Raw genomic sequence first — 16,917 nt, forward strand, 5'->3', positions numbered from 1 at the left:
CGCAGTAATTCTGCTATTAAAGTCGAGTGTATATAGAGTAGGGCGAAGCGGATCGACAAATTTTCTGGTCCGACTCCGATCCTGTTTTTCAATTCTCTGGTCCGGCTCCGACCCGGTCCGGCCTTATCAGAAAAAGTACTGATCGGGCTCCGATCTGGCTCCGGCCAAAAATGAAAAATCCGGCAGGATATCCGGCTCCGGTCCATGCTCTGCCCTACACGATACGGTGGTTCCGGGAATTTATAAATATGGCTGGTTTATTTTTGTACTATCTTGGCGGTTATTTGCGTGTGGTTGGTAGTTATTTATAGTTGCAAAAGTCATACTTAATATTAAAGATTCTGGCCGTATCAAAAAAGTACTGATCCAGCACCAACCAAGAATGAAAAAGTCCGGTCGGATATCCAATCCGGCTCCGGTCCATGGTCCGCCCGAATATACAAACGTGCGCTGATATGACATCCAACCCACCTACGGAACATTTTTTACGCAAATGCCGGTATTTCTATGTATAGATTTTTAACGTGCTTCAGAGCGAGAGAGATGACGAGATTTCCTATTTCTTATTCGGATTATGCGTTCTAATTCTGTGCAAAGTTGCAAGGCTGTTACTCCGCGATAATAGTAGTAGGCCTAATTTGTTGCAAAAGCCGGTATAGGTCTGTGTAGATTTGGACGGTGTTGGTTACCGGGATGAGTGACTACCTGTCGAATTGTATATCTTGATGACATCATCTAACGCTGTAGCAAGTTACAAGATTACCACTAACTGATTAGAGGCCCATTCACACATGCACGGTTTCTGGCCACGATTTTTGCCGTGCGGTTTTCCTTTGTACGGCTGACAGGTCGGCTATCCGTGGAAATGTTCACACATGAACACACGATTCGTTTACAACGGTTGTCGCTACAGCTATCGTATGGTCGATTTCTTTGCTTTGTTGCTGCCGTACGGAAAGTTGGATCAAACGAATTTTCCGTGGCTATCGTTGCTGCCGTTAGCTCAGTCGAAGATGCCCAGCAAACACATTACGGCAAGCGGATATCCGTCGGATAACTTGTCATTTGGCCCAGATTCAACCTAGTGCCATCCGGTTGAACCGAGCGTGTCGACTCCTGGTGTTATCCAATGGGTGACCACTGACCATCCATCAAGTCATTTCTGAGTCACTTCCTGGCCACTGTAGGGACAAAGTCCGGTAGGGACCGATATCCATAGACTATCCACTGATCAACCCTCTGAATACTAGCTAGCTCCTGGACCTGCATATTTCCTTACCACAGGTTAGGCGACGCACAAATACACTTAAACAAGATTGATTTTCAGGCAAAAAGCTTATATTATCAAATTGTCAACAATAAAAATGAAGCAGCAAAGAGTAAAATCGACAACGGCTGTAAATCACTTCAAAATCAATCACTCACTCAAGTTGAAGAGATACAATAAAGCAGCAGGTGGACTCAAAAATATCACAAGCAGTCGATTGATCAATTAATCAATCGGGCAAGAATAAGATGACGAGGAAGTATGTACACTGGGAAGAATACCACACATGGGCTAGTGTTGAAAAATAAAAAGAAAGTTCGAAGCAATCACCTTCAATTTCGTCAATGAGAATAAAAACAAGACACGCACGCATTATAGGCAATAGTAAAAATTGCAGCAAAAAGCAACAACTGTCAAACAATCAAGGTGAAGAAGCATGCACACTGGGAGAATTTCAGAATACAGACACATGGGCAAGTGTTGAAAAATGAAGATAGGTCGAAGCAATTACCTAAAATTCTGCCAATGAGAATATAAAAACAAGACACACGCACCGCATTACACGTATACAAATGTATCAGAAATACAGAGGTTGGCAAGTTTTGAAAATCATTATGCAACAAGACAAAGCGATAGGCCTACATTACAAATTGCAGTGAAGTAGAAAAAAGCACAGCATCGAGTCAAAGCAACAACCGTCAAATCAAGTTGAAAAAGTACGTTCACAATATGATAATTGATAATACCATAGAAATGGGACGGTAACAAAAATTCGATAAGTGGCAGGGTAAGTTCTTCAATGACAGCAAAAATACATGCACAGGGTGTAACACGAGAAATGGTCAAGTGATTGTGAGCCTCACAGCTCACTAGTGCCCTCTCTGGTTGGATTTTCCCCTCGTGTCTTGATAGTCACTTGTTGAAGTTTAGTCGCTTTGTTGCTTGTAATATCATTGGATCAGTGATTGAAGTTAGGCTAAATTTAGGGATATAATGTACCATAGGGCATTATTTGTATTGTGTGAGTATTGTATAAGTTTAGGCCATCATTCAGGTGATTGTATTTTGTTTAGATTGTAAGTTTAGAGCCTAGAGAGTTAACTGTTGTTAACCGCTATTGTGACTATTGCCTCGACGTTGACGTGATCTTTCTATGTAGTAAATTGCTATCCTATTCTGTAACTGTTTGAGTTACATTTGACCGGGTCTCAGGGGTAGGCTCGGATTGTAGGAAGCAAAGAAAGTGAGGTGGTAGTCTCAATTCGAGTTGGCAAGCTACTCGACAAGCCTAAAGTGTTACAGCCAAAACTCTAATCAAGTAAATATAACGAACTATCGTTTGAGCTAGGCAACGACCAAAACGTCCGTTACATTTAAGTTAACAACAATCTCAGAAGTAATTTGAAGACTATCAAAACGGCAACCTTTGATAGAAACGGTCGTCCACAATTTGATATATCCAAGTCTATTGTATAGACTTGGCCATTGTTGAATATCAATTGCTGCAAGTGGAGTACCGGTATTGTACCATTGACAACTGCTAGTTGCATTCGAAGAGCTGACATTGAATTGATTGTTAGAATCAGCTTTAGTAGCAGTTGATACAAATTCGTAAGTCTATTGAGGCTGGTGTTCCCAATAGAAAATTTGACTGCTAAGCCAAGGGTTCTCAGCAGAAGTATTTTGCATTTGAATGAGATATAGGTTCTCATATGAGGCTAGTGTCCTCCATACATGAAATTGTCCTAGTTGTAATTGAAAGTGGAAGCAAGTTCAGGAGTTGTTAATTGGCCCACCATATGTAATAAGCAAATTAGTTATAGTTCACGCCAGTCAAAACGGTAATGTGCAACTGAGGTTTCCAACGTCTCTCCAATTCGTACCTGATGAAAAACAACAATGACCATGGCAAGAATTAAGTGTGTGTCTGAAGAAGAATTGATTCAGAAGTTGGCCGGACTGCATAGAAGATATGAAAGCATTGAACACGAAATCTTGACCCGAGACAAAAATATCAATCTTCTGCGACATCAAAGTGATCTACGGTGTATGTTTCAAGAATATTCTACACTCTGGAGTTTATATCTCCTCGGAGTCGAAGATGATCTAAAAAAGATTGCATGTCATAAAGATCATGATAAACAAGTGAGATTTTATCATGAATTCCAAAGTAAGTTGGAGAGATGCATGCAAGAAAGATCGAAACATACTCGTTCGCATTATGTTGGAAGCAGTCGTCATATGTCTCGGCGGTTGGGAAATGCATATTCTGCCAGCATACATGATAGTGTAAACGTGAAGAGAAAAGAAGCAATAATCCAAAAGAAAATGGCTCATTTGAAATTGGCTCATCAGTTTAATCGCGAAGTTTTGGAAGATGAGAAAGTAATGATTGAACGTAAAACGTCACGATTACGATTGAAGCAAGACTTTGAACTTGCTTGCGTTGAAGCAAGTATTTGGAAATCCTCAGCTAACGTGCACAAGCTACATACATACTCGCAAAAGAATACTGAAGAAATGGCTGTTTGTCAAAGTACTGCTCTGAAGCAAAGCAGTGTAAATACAGAGAATCCAGTTTCTCCTGCCCTCGTTGGACTTGCTGTGAAAGGCCTTGGCAACACTGCACAAGTATTTGTCAATGGGACAAGCAAAGACAAATGTGATGTGAAAGGTCAGGATGTGGAATGTCCAAGTAATTCTGAAGCTGCAGTATTCAATTCCACTGAAGTCGATGTTATCGTCGATCCTGTCAATGCGCCACACCCGATTGAAGATTGCATCAATGCAAATACTTGTGTTCAGGACCTTGGTATTTTGAAAGGAAACTACGACAACGTTGAGGACTGTGACACAGAATGTTCTCAAACCACAATGGTTAAATTTGACAGTGCTAGGTCTTGTAAATTTCCTGATATTGGAAAGGCGCTGAAATGTATTCTGGAAGACGTTCTCCATGTGAACAGAGTTGATAATCATATTCCGGAAGATACATTGTTGTGTGAACACTCGGGTTGTTCACGTGATGCAAAGTTTGAAGGTGAAACCGAATCACCTAATGCGCATGATGAAGTATCAATACTTCACAAGTCAAGCCATCCTGATCCAACTGGTAATGGTCAGGTAGCAAAGATGCCTGTGCAATTTGTGCATAGAGAAGTGACAGGAGATCAATTCACATTTGAGAAACGATATTCTCTTGATGCCAATATTGAAAAGTTGATGACACAGGTGTCAATGGATTGCGCACTGGATTCAAAGATTGAAGCATGCTCTCGTTCTATAACTGGTGACGATGGGATTCGCGATGTGAGTGCTAATTTCCAATCGCAATTGTTGAAGGATCCACAAGGGTATTCTGACAGCACTGAGTTTGATGAAGAAGCATCTCTTTATAATGGAGCTTGTCTTCAAGAGCTTGCTCGGTTTGGTAGCATGGACAAATCAATGTTGGAGTTGGCTGCCATTTGGATTGGCACTGACATATTGTCATTATCCTTCTTTTATAAGGAGGTGCAAACCGAAACAGCTTTGGAGACCTTGAAGAAGATCGATTGTCTGGTTAGAACCATTGCGCGATGTGGATCGAACTCCGATGTCTCCCAAAGAAGAAGAGTGGAACCTTTCCTCATGGAGTTCCAGTTTTTCGTTCGTACTTGGTTGATTGTACAGCCAGTAAACAGATGGTTGTTCGAAAATGTTACTTAAGACTGTTGATATATTTGAGAGATTTACTGAAGTCTCACCAACCTTTTGAAGAACATTTGACCTATATTGATAGTGACATTGTGGCATGAGTTGATTGGTAATTTGAATTACTTTTCTTTGGCTTGATAATATCTCGTGCTATTGGGTTAAGTCGATGTATTCTCGTAATTCCTACATCTGTGGGGGGGAATGTAACACGAGAAATGGTCAAGTGATTGTGAGCCTCACAGCTCACTAGTGCCCTCTCTGGTTGGATTTTCCCCTCGTGTCTTGATAGTCACTTGTTGAAGTTTAGTCGCTTTGTTGCTTGTAATATCATTGGATCAGTGATTGAAGTTAGGCTAAATTTAGGGATATAATGTACCATAGGGCATTATTTGTATTGTGTGAGTATTGTATAAGTTTAGGCCATCATTCAGGTGATTGTATTTTGTTTAGATTGTAAGTTTAGAGCCTAGAGAGTTAACTGTTGTTAACCGCTATTGTGACTATTGCCTCGACGTTGACGTGATCTTTCTATGTAGTAAATTGCTATCCTATTCTGTAACTGTTTGAGTTACATTTGACCGGGTCTCAGGGGTAGGCTCGGATTGTAGGAAGCAAAGAAAGTGAGGTGGTAGTCTCAATTCGAGTTGGCAAGCTACTCGACAAGCCTAAAGTGTTACAGCCAAAACTCTAATCAAGTAAATATAACGAACTATCGTTTGAGCTAGGCAACGACCAAAACGTCCGTTATACAGGGAACTACCTGTCGTTGACATTCAAGATGGCAAGTATTGAGGTGAAGACGTAATACAAATAGAGATACAAAAAAATAGGATGTATCAGTCTGGTCAATTGGTCGTTCCGACATCCTCTATGTGCAGATCTGTCCCACATTGTGCAAGGTGTAGTGTGACAAATAATAAAACACTTCTACTTGGGTTTTTCAGACATAACCAGTTAGATAGCCCCTATAATGTAGTTATAGTGAGTGCAATTTAGAAATCACACTATAATTAAGTGCCATTCTATATTTGTCGCGGTGGTATATCCTGCAATTTAGAAAGCGGCCCCTACCTACTGCAGTAACCTACAAGTGTGCGACTTGTTCTACTTTTGGAAAGTACTCAGGTAGTCAGATTCAGATCCACCTTTACTAGAGCAGCAAGGATGACTCGCTTTCACCTCTTTTTGATCGTATATACCATGTCTAGAGCGGATGAAAATAATGATCAGCAGATTCAACTGTAACTTGTAAAAAATTCCAGAGCAAGCATTGCACACTTGCGATCAACAATTTCTCTAGCTGGAAATATCTTCAATCTCGATACAGGTTTAACTTGCAACGAGGTGAAAAGTTGGTATGATGGGAAGAAATGACTTTACACAGCATCCTCTTCCTCGTCATCGTCTGGGTAAGGCTGAGACAGGATATGGACTGTTCTGCATGCTTGTCCTAAAATAATTAGCAAAATCGTTACAAGCGAACATGAAACAATCCTTCAAAATGCTACCAATTCCGAACGCCTTGCAAAATATATTCAAATACTGACAAAGTACAGCATACTATGCATAAACACACAAATCATGAATATTAAAATTTATGACCATTATTGAACAGTGGACAGGACACTAGGGGTAGGGGTGTCCAAAGAAACTTTTTTCCAATTTCATTGGATTAGTTGGCAAATCATTAGGGTACCTAAAGATACCTTGCACAACAAATTTGACTAAATTTCAACCAGTAGATGCCAAGGTCATTCAATTCTAAATTTCAATCATTTTTCAAATAATAGTATTTACGGTGGAAAATTTCACCACTCCGAGATGATCAAAAATGCCTATGATGCAGGGATGCTTTTTTCCACCCGTTTCCATCTTTTCAATGGCCTATGGTAAAGTTTGGATGAAGACATTGCCAGTTGACGAATAAAAGATATGACACGAATTAGCTGGAAATTAGTAGATTTCATTGAAATAGCCAGTAGATACATTCAAATGATGGTGAATTGGTGATATACTTTGCAAATAAACTACTTTTCACACTAAAATTAACGAACACGAAAAATAACTGACACGCAGGTAAAAACCCCCTACAAAATGCTAAAACGCCAAATTTTCGTATATTTCCATTGTCTGGTCATTTCGATACGAAATCAGCGCTGTCGATGAGCGAGTCCGTGATATCGCGTAAATGCTAACTTATTAACCATCAACCGATACACGCGCAATAATTGAATACGCAGCTTCGTAGGCGGCGACAAACTAATGCTTGAAAGGCCCCAGTAAATTGTAATCCTGGATTTCGACATGACATTGTCGCGATGTCAGACTAGGTTCCAACTAGGTTCCAACCCATTGTGCTGTAGTCAAGTTAAGGAATTACTGATTAGATGCGCCGGGGCCTACAATATTCGCATCGTAGGCCTCGGATGCGTGCTTTCTCGTTTGCAATCATCGGTAAGCTACTGATTCGCGTCTGCTTTATACACTCGTATTCCTTCAGTGTCACTTGTCGGTGTTGGATCTGTTATTAATAATGCGCATTGCGCAGTGCACAGCGTTGGATTACGTTCTCAAATTTGATGCAACACGAGATTCTCTTTGGCGCAAATTCTGAATTTATTCGATTAGTTTGAACGGGAACCTTCTACGTTCCAATACAATAAACTTCAATGGACTCGACACACCAAATTTGGTTCAATTCCAGCCAGTAGCCGCATTGCTACAGGAGAAGAAAGTTTTGATTTATTATATAAAAATAAATAATAAAAAAATATAAAAATTTCGGATTTGAGTCTTTACGGTGACCGTTTCTTTGTTTATTTACTATAGTTATGCTCACTGTAAATACTATTTTATTCAAATCAAAATTTTTTGAGGACAATAACTCTGCTTCCACTGGTTGGAATTCAACCAAATTTGTTTTGTAGGCTTAAATTAGGTAACCTAACAATTTTATCAAGTAGCCAGTATGATTTGAGAAAAATAGTCATTTTTAAAGCCTGCACGCTATAATCGTTGGCATGAATTATAATGTGCACCGGGCTACGCCTGATATCGTTACCAGCCTGAACTATCGAGTTAGAGTCTACAGCAGGACTGGCGCATGTGATAACATTGCTGCATGGCCTTAACTATAGCGTCTGCTACAGGCATCGTATGATTTGCCTGCTATCTCTATTTATTCGATTGTTATGTTATACTGGCTTAAGACTGACAGCGTCAAATTGAATAACTTTAAATCAGCGCAATTGGCCACGAACAGACGCGAACGGACATAATTGATTAGCGCTAATAGGCCTACTAAAACATCAGAAGATGCATTTACTTAACCGTAATAAACGATGCTAACTTGGTAAATTTTTAACAATTTCAAACCCCTCCCTTGTTTCATCTGGCCACCCTATGTAGACATAAAATTCGGCGCCCAGAAGTATGGTTACACAATATAACCATTATGCGCTCTCCGCATACATTTAGCCAATCAATATTGCATCTACCTCGTATTGCTGATTTCTGTTTTTTGGACGGTGCATGGCGCAACGCAGATCTGACTGCAATTTTGCCGTCTTTTTCCGGAACAGTCGTAGGAATATTGCAACAAGCACCTAAACAGGAAGATTATATTAAACAAATTGAGACGCCAAACTAGTTTAACCGATGATATACAATATTGCATCAACTCAGTGCACACAAAGCTTTCTTCTCAGTTCTGCCCAACTTTATCAGTTGCCACTCTATTGGGAAACTCAGCACAAATCTAATAAATATACTATATACTCACCATTTCCAGTAGGAAATTCCCAGCAGAATGAACCTAGACAACTCTCCATGAAGGGCTACTTGCTGAGACAACGTATCTGAACAGATGAATAACAGTCAGTGGCACCTCAAACACACATAATAACCGGCATGGGATGATTAAACGCAGTTAAGTAGGTATAATCTTATAGCTGGCGAACTGAGCGCAAAATTCAACAAAACAGGACTCAATTGAAAGCTACTTTTGCAAATGATTCAGAAAATATCAATTAAAATCTAGTCCGGGCACTGAAACCCCCCGAAAATTGCCTTCAAATTCAGTCAGGAATCAGTGCGAAAGTAGATTTCGATTGAGACCTGTGTAAGTGTAATTAAATTGTGCGTTCTGGTCGCCATGAGCTATAAGATTATCGTTGAGTTATCAAATTGGAAGTTTCTACAGTCATCATTGCATGTGCATAAAAAATTTCAAGTAATTCATAACTTACATATGCAGTTTTACTCTATATATATACTCAGCTCTGCTTTTTCACTATACTTAAAGAGTTAAATAATCTTTTCAGAAATCAAACGGTCATAACTGCGGATTTCTTGCTGTTTTGATACCACATCGAGGAATTAAGCTCTAACCTGCATTTGGTGAATTATTGATGCACTGTCAGTATAATCATGACATTACTGGCAGATTTCCTTTTTCACTTTCTTCAAGATGCTGAGATTCCTTTTCGAACTGCTTCGCCTGAGCTTCAGCAAGATCCGTATCAGTGGAACATGTGCGTTTTCTTCTAATCTTCTCGTGATCACCCGAATCAGACCTTGAATCGGAATCATATTTGGTAGATCTTCTTATATGTTGTCTTTTCCCCGCATCCGATGCCGAGCTATCCATAAGTTAGTATTGCAATATAGTGCTCTTCCGCTATATATAGGGCTGGGTAGAATTGAATATCGGTGCTTCAATAATACAATTTCGAAGCCAAGCAATAATATCATATCATGATTGCAAAACCAGCAACCATGACTCAATTTGGGCTGGGGTCGAATTCAAAAATTCTGATATAGGCCTAGCCCTTTGTCATTATTAGTCAAAAGCTACCTTCCAATCCATTTCTAGTTATAAATCGCAAAACAGTAACTCTTACCTTATGTTGATCAAAAAATCAGGTTTGGTTACAATAAAAGGACGTACTATATCAGTGTCAACGCTAAACAATAATAGGCCTACCGAACATCCATCATTGCTCTTTACTATAAAGTGATTCAATAACCAAGCGCAATTTCGTTGTGCACAGACGCCACTTCTGACTATAACCGCATCATTGACTGACTACACTAACTACAACCAGCGGTTATGATTAAGTAATCACCGACGTAAGTGGCACACAGCCGATGTCGAAAACGCGTCTGGCCGCTGACAACAATTCACTTCACAGAATCATTACGGTTCAAACTTCCCAGACGAAAATTTGAATCACGTGAACTGTGCTCGCTGCGCAATGCGCCACTGCGCATGTAAGGGAAAAAAGCTAACGATCTCATTCACTTCAGGCTTCACGCATAGCGCTACGAGACGCACGAGGAAAGCTCGTCAATCGATGAGTGGTATTCACCGCAGGAACATCGGTAAAACATTTTGCGGCACAAAAATTGTAAAGTTTATTACATGCTCGAAATAAAAGTACGAAAGAGAATATACCATTATCGAAGTCGATAATACCATCAACTATTCAATACCAGCATATAATCCATATGGCGATCAAGCCATAACGAAATACAGATTCACTGTGCGCAGTCACCATTTCTGCCGACCCACTGAGCGCATTCAAGTGAAAAACGCTAAACATCTCACGGCATGATCGACGCACGCAAAAAGTCTGTAACATCTTTCGGAACGGCGAATGTTCGCCGCTGGAACAAACAGTAATCAACAAAACAGCCAGAAGGGCACAGAAATAGCAAAGTTTAAAAGCTTGAAATGTAGGCCCAACACGGAATATCGACCATTCAATGCCAGCATAACATAATCCGGTTACGTGACGTCGGTGAAGAATCACATCCAGTGACGATTTTCTTTCAAATTCTCTTGAAATAATCCTGAAATATGTGCAATCTGTGCATATCAGTTTCAGGAGTTAATGAGAGATTGACTTTATAGCTGAAACAAAATGGAACTATCCTCACACTGTCCGAATATGATATCCTTTAGAATTCTGATTCGCACTTTCAGTGGACTATCCCGAATATCAGTGTGTAAATGTGCGATTTTCGTTCGAACTGTACTCTTGAAATATCTTGAAAGGATGAAATATGTGCATTTATCAGCAAGAGCTTGAGAGGTTGACTTTTTAGCTGAACCAACATGGAAATATCCGCACACTGTCAGATTATGATATCCAGTGGAAATTGAATTGGGAATTTTAGTGGACTATCCAGAATGTATTTCTGTATGTATGTCCGAGGATATCCGAACCGGACATTTTCGAACGTGGATAGCCAAGTATTAGCCCACGTCTATCCAACCGGACACTGGGACACTCGGACACTGCTTGGATAGCCCTCGGCAATTATGTGTTTGCTGGGTGTGCTCCAATGGATTTAGCAGCTTGTTAAGATGAATGTTATCGATGATGGATCGTCCATTTTCGGGAATGTATTTTCGGTACTGTCGATTTTCGGAATGTATTCTCGGTAATGTCTATTATCGGTAATGTCCATTCTCGGTATTGTCAGTCTCGGTAAAGTCATTCTCGGTAATTTCTAGTCTCGGCAATGTCCATTCTCGGTAATGTGCACTCTCGGTAATAGCATTCTCAGTAATTCACGTTTTCGGTAATGCCCATTCTCGGTAACAGTATTATTGGTAATGCGAATTCTCGGTAATAGCATCATCAGTAATACACATTCCCGGTAATTTACGGTCTCGGTAATGTCCATTCTCGGTAATGTCCATATTCTCCGTAATGTCCATTCTCCGTAATGAGAATTCTTGGTAATATACATTCTCGGTAACGCATATTCTCGCTAATGTCCATTCTCGGTAATGTCATACTCGGTTATGTCATTATTGGTTATGTCATTCTCTGTATTAGCATTCTCGGTACCCAGCAAACACATTATGGCAAGCGGATATCCGTTGGATAAGTTGTCATTTGGCCCAGATTCATCCTAGTGCCATCCGGTCGCACCGAGAATGTCGAATCTTGGTGTCATCCATTGCGCGTCCATTGATTATCCCATCAAGTCATTTCCTGGCCACTGTAGGGACAAAGTCTGGTCGAGACTGATATCCATATACTATCCACTGATCAACGCTCTGAACACTAGCTAGCTCCTTGACCTGCATATTCCCTTATACCACAGGTTGGGCGACGCAGAAATACACTTACACAAAATTGATTTTCAGGCAGAAAGCATATATTATCAAATTGTCAACAATAAAAAGCAGCATTGAGTAAAATTAACAATGGCTGTAACTCGCGTCAAAATCAATCACTAACTCAAGTTGAAGAGATACAATAAAGCTGCAGGTGGACTCAAAATATCACTAACAGTCGATCAATTAATCAATCCGCCTAAAAATAAGATGACTACGGGAGTATGTACACTTGTACAGTTGTACACTGGGACGATTCAGAATACCACACATGGGCAAGCGTTGAAAAATTAAAAGAAAGTTCGAACTCGAAACAATTACCTTGAATTTCGCAAATGAGAATAAAAACAAAACACGCAACGCATTACACATACACAACTTTATCAGAAATACCAGAGGTTGGCAAGTTTTGAAAATCATTATAGGCAATAATAAAAACTGCAGCTAAGTAAAGCACAGCATTGAGTCAAAGCAACAATTGTCAATCAATCAAGGTAAAGAAGCATACACACTTAGAGGATTACAGAATACGACACATGGGCAAGTGTTGAAAACTTATGATTGGTCGAAGCATTTACCTAGAATTCTGCCAATGAGAATAAAAATAAGACACGCACCGCATTACACATGGACATTGCACATAAACAAACGTATCAGAAATACAGAGGTTGGCAACTTTTGCAAATCATCATGCAACAAGACATAGCGATACATCAAAAATTGCAGCGAAGTAAAAAAAGCACAGAATCGATTCAAAGCAACAACTGTCAAATCAATTTGAAAAATTACGTTCACAATATGAGAATATCATAGAAATGGGACGGTAACAAAAGTTCAAAAAGTGGCAGGTTGAAGTTCTTCAATGACATTAAAGTACATGTACACTAGGGAAATACCTTACTTTGATATTTAAGATGGCTAGTATTGAAGGTGAAGAGGTAATACGAATAGAGATACAAAAAAATAGGATGTTATAACTCCGGTCTATTTTTTGTTCTGACATCCTCTATGCGCAGATCTGTCACACATTGTGCATGGTGCAGTATAACAAACAAAGCATTTCTACTTGGATTTTGCCTACTTTTAGTGCATGTTTTCGTGACTACTTCTACTTAGGTTTTTGAGACATAACCAGTCAGATAGCCCCTATAATGTAGGATAGTGAATACTATTTAGAAATCACACTATAATTGAGTGCAATTATATATTTGTCACGGTGGTATATCCTGCAATTTTGAAAGTGGCCCCTACCAACTGCAGTGAGCTGGAAGTGTGAGAGACTCGTTCTACTTTTGGAAAGTACTCAAGTAGTCAGATTCAGATCCACCTTTACTTGAGCAGCAAGGATGACTCAATTTCACCTCTTTTTGATCGTATATACCATGTCTAGAGCAGATGAAAATAATGATCAGCAGATTCAACTGTAGCTTGTAAAAAATTCCACAGCAAGCAATGCACACTTGCAATCAACAATTTCTCTAGCTGGAAATATCTTCTGGAAATATCTTCTATCTCGATACAGGTTTAACTTGCAACGAGATGAAAAGTTGGTATGATGGAAAGAAATGACTTTACACAGCATCCTCTTCCTCGTCATCGTCTGGGTAAGGCGAGGATATGGACTTTTTCTGCATGCTTGTCCTAAAATAATTAGCAAGAAAATCATTACAAGCGAACATGAAACAATCCTTCAAAATGCTACCAATTCCGAACGCCTTGCAAAATATATTCAAATACTGACAAAGTACAGCATACTATGCATAAATGCACAAATCATGAATATTAAAATTTATTACCAGTATAGAACAGTGGACACTAGGGCTGTTCAAAGAAACTTTTTTCAAATTTGCACATTGGATTAGTTGGCAAATCATTAGGGTACATAAAAATACCTTGCACAACAAATTTGACTGAATTTCAACAGATGTCAATTCGAAATTTCAATCATTTTTCAAATAATAGTAGTTACGGTGAAAAATTCCACTCCGAGATGATCAAAAATGCCTAAGATGCTGGGATGGTTTTTTTCACCTGTTTCCATCTTTACAAGGGCCTATGGTAGAGTTTGGATGAAGACATCGCCAGTTGACGAATAAAAGATATGACACGGATTAGCTGGAAATTAGTAGATTTCAATAAAATAGCCGGAAGACACGTTCAAATGATGGTGATATACTTTGCAAATAAACTACTTTTCACACTGAAATTAACGACCACGAAAACGAAAATTAACTGACACCCAGGTAAAATACCCCCTACAAAATGCTGAAACGCTAAGTGTCCGTATATTTCTACTGTCTTGTCATTTCGATACGACATCAGCGCTGTTGATGAGGGAGTCTTAGATATCGCGTAAAGGCTAACTATTTACCGTTAACCGATACACACGCAAATAATTGCATACGACAAACTAATGCTTGAAACGCCCCAGTAAATTCTAATCCGGGATTTCGAGATGCAATTGTCGCGATGTCGGACTAGGCTCCAACCCATTGCGTTGTAGTCAAGTTGGGGAATTACTGTTTAGATGCGCCGGGGTGTACAATATTCGTATAGTAGGCCTCGGATGCGTGCTTTCTCGTTTGCAATCATCTTTAGGCTACTGATTCGTGTCTGCTTTATACACTCGTATTTCCTCGGTGTCACTTGTCGGTGTTCGATTCGTTAATAATACTGCGCATTGTGCAGTGCACGAGGTTGAATCACGTTGTCAAATATTGATGCAACACGAGGTTGTTCGTGGCGTACATTCTGAATTTATTCGATTAGTTTGAACGGGAACCTTCTATGTCCCAATACAATAAACTTCATTGGACTCGACACACCAAATTTGGTTCAATTCCAGCCAGTAGCCGCATTGCTACAGGAGAAGAAAGTTTCGATTTATTATAGATAAAAAGAAATGATGAAAAATTTTTAAAATTTTGGATTTGAGTAAAATAGTATTTACGGTGACCGATTCTTTGTTTATTTACTGTGGTTATGCTCACTGTATATACTATTTTCTTCACATCAAAATTTTTCGACGGCAATAACTCTGCTTCCACTGGTTGGAATTGAACCAAATTTGGCATGTAGGCTTAGATTAGGTAACCTAACAATTTTATCAAGTAGCCAGTATGATTTGAGAAAAAAAAGTCATTTATGAATACCCCTAGCCTGCCACGCTATATCGTGCACCGGGCTATGCCTGATATCGTTACCAGCCTGAACTATGGAGTTCGAGTCTACAGCAGGACTGGTGCATGTGATAACATCGCTGGCCTTAACTATAGCGTCTGCTACAGGCATCGTATGATTTGCCTGATGATTGTTATGTTACACTGGCTTAAGACTGACAGCGTCAAATTGAATAACTTTAAATCTGCGCAATTGGCCAAACAGACGCGAACGAACGTAATTGATTAGCGCTAATACTGAAACATCAGAAGATGCATGTACTTAACCGTAATAAACGATGCTAACTTGGTAAATTTTAAACAATTTCAAACCCCTCCCTTGTTTCATCTGGCCACCCTATGTAGAAATAAAATTTGGCGCCTACGAGTATGGTTACACAATATACCCATTATAGGCTCTCCTCATATATTTAGCCAATCAATATTGCATCTACCGTACCTCGTATTGCTGATTTCTGTTTCGGATGGTGCATGGCGCAACACAGATCTGACTGAAATTTTGCAGTCCATTTCCGGAACAGTCGTAGGAATATTGCAACAAGCACCTGAACAGGAAGATTATATTAAACAATTAATTGAGACAACAAACAAGTTTAACTTACGATATACGATATTGTATTAACTCAGTGCACACAGAGCTTTGTTCCCAGTTCTGCCCAACTCTTAGCAGTTGCCACTCTATTGGGAAACTCCGCGCTAATCTAATAAATATACTATATACTCACCATTTCCAGAAGGAAATTCCCAGCAGAATGAACCTAGACGACTCTTTCTATGAAGGGCTACTTGTTGAGACAACGTATCTGAACAGATGAATAACAGTCAGTTGCACCTCAAACACACATAATAACCGGCATAGGATCATAAAACGCAGTTAAGTTGGTAGAAACTTATAGTTGGCGAGCTGAGCGCAAAACTACTTTTGCAAATGATTCAGAAAATATCAATTAAAATCTGATCCGGCCACTGAAACCCCCCGAAAATTGCCTTCAAATTCAGTCAGGAATCAGTGCGAAAGTAGCTTTCGATTGAGACCTGTGTAATTAAATTGTGCGTTCTGGTCGCCAGCTATTACCGTTGAGTTATCAAATTGGAAGTTTCTACAGTCATCATTGCATGTGCATAAAAAATTTCGAGTAATTCAAAACTTAGATATTCAGTTTTACTCTATATACTCAGCTCAGCTTTTTAGACTATAGGCTACTTGAGAGTTAAATAATCTTTTTACAAATCAAACGGTCATAACTGTGGATTTCTTGTTGTTTTGATACCACATCAAGGAATTAAGCTCTAACCTGCATTTGGTGATGCAATGTCAGTATAATCATGAAATTACTGGCAGATTTCTTTTTTTCACTTTTTTTCAAGATGGTGAGATTTCTTTTCGAACTGTTTCGCCTGAGCTTCAGCAAGATCCGTATCACGAACATGTGCGTTTCCTTCAAATCTTCTCGTGACCTCCCGAATCAGACCTTGAATCGGAATCATATTTGGTAGATCTTCGTATGTCTTCTTTTCCCCGCATCCGATGCGCGATGCCGAGCTATCCAAGTTAGTATTGCAATAGTATATACTCTTACGATACGGTAACCATATATTAATAGGGCTGGGTAAAATTGAATATCGGTGCTTTAATAATACAA

General features: G+C 39.4%; 1 protein-coding gene and 1 long non-coding RNA gene across 4 annotated transcripts in view; both read right to left on the bottom strand.

The window, feature by feature from the left end:
- LOC145442823 (uncharacterized) overlaps positions 1–16,917 on the bottom strand; it is a 213,666-nt gene that overhangs the window by 90,510 nt on the left and 106,239 nt on the right. The window lies entirely within an intron of this gene.
- LOC145442591 (uncharacterized) lies at positions 5,718–11,296 on the bottom strand. Of its 2 annotated transcripts, XR_013916095.1 has the most exons (5): positions 9,865–11,296; positions 9,353–9,537; positions 8,745–8,820; positions 8,461–8,568; positions 5,718–6,413 (listed from the first exon to the last, which is right to left on the bottom strand). It is a non-coding gene; the product is annotated as an uncharacterized LOC145442591 (long non-coding RNA). The 2 variants fall into 2 exon arrangements; XR_013916096.1 differs by lacking the exon at positions 9,865–11,296 and having other exon boundaries at positions 9,353–9,858.

The sequence above is a fragment of the Botryllus schlosseri genome, chromosome 7 (assembly GCF_051294905.1).
Source record: "Botryllus schlosseri isolate E-star chromosome 7, Bs_hap1, whole genome shotgun sequence".
Lineage (NCBI taxonomy): Eukaryota > Metazoa > Chordata > Ascidiacea > Stolidobranchia > Styelidae > Botryllus > Botryllus schlosseri.